Source organism: Bos javanicus, chromosome 11 (genome assembly GCF_032452875.1).
Source record: "Bos javanicus breed banteng chromosome 11, ARS-OSU_banteng_1.0, whole genome shotgun sequence".
Classification (NCBI taxonomy): domain Eukaryota; kingdom Metazoa; phylum Chordata; class Mammalia; order Artiodactyla; family Bovidae; genus Bos; species Bos javanicus.
The window spans coordinates 25,265,009-25,269,938 of NC_083878.1; the positions used below are offsets into that span (position 1 = coordinate 25,265,009).

Below are 4,930 nucleotides of genomic sequence, written 5' to 3' on the forward strand. Positions count from 1 at the left end.
CACGAAAGCAGTGTTGTTAAAATGGCAGCATCTTTTCTTTAACATCACATAAAGTCACGGTACATTTTATAGGATACGGCAACTTAGAGTTGATGAAATATGGTATACTTGTTCCCATGTTTGAATGTCTCTATGGCAGAGATTCCTGGAAGTGGAACTGCTGGGTCAAAGGACATGTATTTGATAGATTCTGCTTAACTGTCTTAAAAAAACAAAAAGACTGAACAGTGTCCATTTCCCCATACTCTTTCTAACACTGAAATGCCATCAGTCTTTAAATGTTTTTCTCCTCTGACAGGTTCTCACCATGTCATTTCAGCTGCAATCCAGAGTCAAGGGAATCTGTATTTCCCCAAATTATCATGTTCCTCTCCTGTATGTAATTGGTTCAAATCTGTATCACACTTCCCTAGAGCTTGGGCCATAAGACCGACACATCTTTCTCCTCCAAAGGACAAATAAAGGATCATTTCTCCATGTGGTGCTGGTAAGGATCATGGACTATTAGGATTGGAAAGGATTTTAGATACTGCCAAATTCTAGAAGTTCTGAAAGACATTCAAGATGGTTCTCACTGTTACAGGTGATAGAGCATCTTCTCTATTTCTACTTAGAAAAATAATAAAAGAATTCTTTAGTCCACCTCTTGCCCCATGAACGTGAAATCACTCTGGGAACACCTGGTGCCTGCTGACCAGCTCCTGCAGTGGTCCCTGAATACCAGACGTGTGTTTACGATTCAGCCACAGTCGTGGGTCCTAAGTGGTGAGTTTTGACTCCTCTGCAGCACCTATCTAAAATCATATATTGCTTCATATACAACCATAATGGAATGCTGGCTTAAAATATAAAAAGTTTGCTGAAATAAAGTAAAAGAAGACCATAAAATGAAAATTCTACAAATCTAGTTCAAGATGATCTTCATTTACTTGATGTGCAAATTGCATTCGGCTAATCAAAATGTTTATCTTGTATGTCAGAGGCAAAAACCAAGAAGACAAAATACAGTGATCATTATATCCAATTTGGTCTTTCATTATTAGGAATAAAGACCAGCCATACCCACTTCATGTTATTTGCAGAATGGTGCTTACACATAGCAGCCGGAACCCTTCTGTTTTAGCTTATCATTTAGACACAAAAAGCATGAAAGTAATAAAAATAAACCAGTTTTTAAAGTGCAAAAAGCATAAATTCTAAACATTCATTTAGGAAAGCAGTTTGTGTCTATTTTTGATGCTACAATGAGTCATTACATTTCATACATTTTAATATACATTTGTCCTAAGACCAGTATATGCTCTTTTAAAGACTGTTAACAAAGCATGCTTTTCTCTTACATAATTAAAGTAAATCAAACATTTTGCATTACATGGTAAATGGGAAGTCGAAACTAGTCTTATGATACTAGGGATATTACTCAAGTTTATTTTAATATCATACCTATATCTAAAATAAGTTTTAAGAATCACTTCTTTGTTACACATCACACAAATTATTATATGATTAAATCAGCACAAGCTGTTGTCAAGAGTATACATGGTAAAAGGAATTCTCCAGTCAAGATAGGATAGAAAACTCTGGTTTAGATCTCATAGTTTACAAATGAGGAAACTGAGGCCCAGAAAGGGTAAGAGATTTACTTAAAGTCGCACAGCCAGGGAGGGCCAGACTCAGCCTCTTAGCTCAGTGCTCTTCAGGATGGGTGTGTCTGAGGTTAAGTGGTTTGAAGGTCTCAGGATACTCGTTCTTGCTGAAAACTCTCTCCAGTAGCAGAGGTTCTGACACTACCCTCTCTAGGTTTAGCACTGCCCTCACCAGCTTCCTCCGTTAGAGCCCCAATTTCCTTGGGGATTAAACTATTTTAGTTCTAAAAGGCTGTATTAGGTGTTGCCTTCCGTTCCTGTGCAATACAGTCAGTTAATATCTGCTGAACCAAAACTGTAAAGGGTGTCATACAAAGCAGTATCTGCTTGAACCATTACAAGATCTGAAAGTGAAGCGTGAAAAGGGAAGTTGGACCACCAGGGGCTATCTTTGCTCCTTATAGTTCACCAGAAATATTCCACCTGAGGAGCTAGGAGCAAGGACGAGCAGACTCTGCAAATGCTACTGGATCTGAGAAGATGCTGTGTTTGAGTCCATAACTTATTTTCTTGTCTTTCAGGAAATTAACCCCTTTCAATTTAGGGGAAAAATTATTCCCACCTGTGGGCAAATTATGCCTTTACCTTTAGAGTTTGTTCCGTGTTTTAGGAGGGACTTATTTCAAAGGCTCACTCTCTGCTGTCCTTGATTTACCAAGGACCCGGCAGAGTGGGCTCCAAGGAGCCCTAATCCTGGCATTTTGTAAACAGCTCTGCCTCCACCATCAGCCTGGTACCTGAAGGGATCTTGCAGGGGTGTTGACCATCCTTCCTGAGCTCTGGATGCGTATCTCCCATCGTTCACAAACCATCTGGAGAGGCTTACTCCTCTCCTTTCCCTGGGTGCATAACACAGTGTGCACAAAGCATTGACCTTCCTGAAAACACCCCCTTCAGAGGCCCCTCCCTTACACAGAGCCTGTGTCTGTCACCTCGGCCTTTGCCTGATCATTCCAGTCTCTTCTGCTCCAATTTCAAGGCTTTTCTACAGTCCTACTCTTGACTTCATCACCCAAACACAACCTGTTAATGACAGTCATCACCATCAAGGTGATTGAGCTTCCCTGGCGGCTCAGACGGTAAAGGTTCCCGCCGGCAATGTAGGGGTTCAATCCCTGGGTTGGGAAGATCTCCTGGAGGAGGAAATGGCAACCGGCTCCAGTATTCCTGCCTGAAGAATCCCAAAGACAGAAGAGTCTGGTGAGCCCGTCCATAGAGTCGCAAAGAGTCCGACAAGACTGAGCAACTTAACACTTACCTTCCCTTCATCACGGTGATTATGCATGATCATTATTCTGCCCCCATCCCTTGCTCGTGATGGTTCTGAAATTTATTGACATAGTGTTCTCTTGTTTGTTGTCCTGGCTCTCCCAGGAAAGCAGAGATCATCAAACAGGGTGACCAACATGCCAACAGAGGCGCAGGAGACAATCTATGAAAGGAATCCGAGAGGGAAGGGGTCGGGGGACTTAGTGGAGGAGGCTGCTGATAAACTCCCAGAGGTCCCCACTAGAGTTATCTATCGAGGATAACAGACACAGTGCCTAGAACTCTCCAGAATGTTTACATTAAAAAAATTTTGAGATCAGAAAAAATATAATAAATGTAACGATAAATACAGCCTGGATTATATTTGTGTTTTATAGCAGCAAAACATAATTTTTAAAATTTTATTATTTTTTTTTATGCAGAAAGGGGCCCACAAAGACGAAGTGCATAGGGGGCGGGACAGTCATAATTCAATCCTGGGTATGGTTTACACTTTCCGCTTTCAAAAAAGAAATGGATATCCAGATATTTGTATGAGACCTCTTGATTTTACATATTAGGAACTCGCTTTAAACAAAACATACATTGTATGGCCCAACAAAAGACGTGGGACCCTAGCCTGCAGCCTCTTGAAGACTCGGGCTATCATCGTGTCCCCGGAACGCCAGTGGCTTGATACGATTTCGGGGACACTTCTTCAGCCTGAGTGCCCGAGCACCCCACTCAGAACAGAGTAGGGGGCAGTAGAAAGCCTTCGGGACACAACAAGGGACTGACGGTAAAATCCCCGCCCAGTCCCGTGTTGGAAGCTCGAAGGCCACTTCGGCCCCGGCACTCTGGAGCCTCAACCGGCGGTTGCCGACTTCGCTCGTTCGCGCGTTTCCCGGCTCCCACCGACTTCCAGGGAGCGCAGGTTAGGGGGTGGGGTCTTCCTGCTCACCAGGCAGGCTGGAGCACGGGGCAGGGACAGTCGTCCGGGACATCTACGGCCCCGGAGCCCAGGCCGCCCCGCTCCATCCCTCGCAACAAGGCCCGCCCACCGGCCGCAGCCTGTCTCCCGTGTGAGACCGGCTCCTCGCGGGGTCTGCTCCCGGCAGGCGAAGCTCCACACCAAGGACGCGGAGGTGGCTTTAAGACCGCAGCGGCCAGGGCTCCTCCTCCCGCGCTGCTCAGGGAGGCGGGCTGAGCTCTTTCCACGGCCCTGCCAAACGACCCCGCCATTCCAGACGGAGACTTCCGCAGCCTCCCCGCCTTCACTTGGCCCGGAGCTGCCGGACCGGAAGCTGCGGGGTCTCTGGGCCCCGGCTAGTTCCCGCCGTGCCGCGAGCCGAAGGCGCGCATGCTCCGCAGAGGCCCGCACGGGGCCTGAGTAAACCCTGATAGAGCCATCGCGAGGCGGGGTAAGCGGAGCTCCAGTGGCGCAATCGGTTAGCGCGCGGTACTTATACAGCAGTACATGCAGAGCAATGCCGAGGTTGTGAGTTCGAGCCTCACCTGGAGCATGACCCTTTTGGATACCCGCACGTTCCCCACTTTTACCTCCGTGCTCAAAGAAACGAATCAAACTCTCTTTACAATCCTCAGTTCCTGTCTCTGACTACCCTGCGTGCGTCTTCTGCTCCGCTGCAGGCAGGAAGCCGCTCGTATCCGCTCCTCTTACTCGCTTTCCAAGCTACTTGTTGCCCCTGCGAACCATCCAGCTGCCCGAACCCGGACGTTTACCTGCTGCTCCCTCTCCCTAGGCATTTCCTTTAACGGCATCCAATCCCGGATCCCGATACCGGGGATGTGGACCACAGGGGCGCTGCACCGGTGATGGGGCCCTACCTGGGTCTCGTCATCGAAAATTCCGGCGCCCTCTCTACGGGGCTTGCCCGAGTTCCCGGAGCCGGTTCCCGGCCGCTGCCCCTTACCCAGGACCAGGAGCGGCGGGGTGCGCGTTGGGTGGCGGGGCGGGAGCCGAGCGACCACTCCCGCGAAGCCCAGAGCAGGAGCGGTCGCTGTCCTCCTTTTTA

The 4,930-nt window shown here is 47.7% G+C and overlaps 1 non-coding gene across 1 annotated transcript; it reads left to right on the forward strand.

Annotated features, from left to right (window-relative positions):
- The first annotated feature begins 4,324 nt into the window (after positions 1 to 4,324).
- Positions 4,325 to 4,417, forward strand: TRNAI-UAU (transfer RNA isoleucine (anticodon UAU)). Its single transcript is given in 2 exon segments — positions 4,325 to 4,362; positions 4,382 to 4,417. It is a non-coding gene; the product is annotated as a tRNA-Ile (tRNA).
- The last annotated feature ends 513 nt before the right edge of the window (positions 4,418 to 4,930 follow it).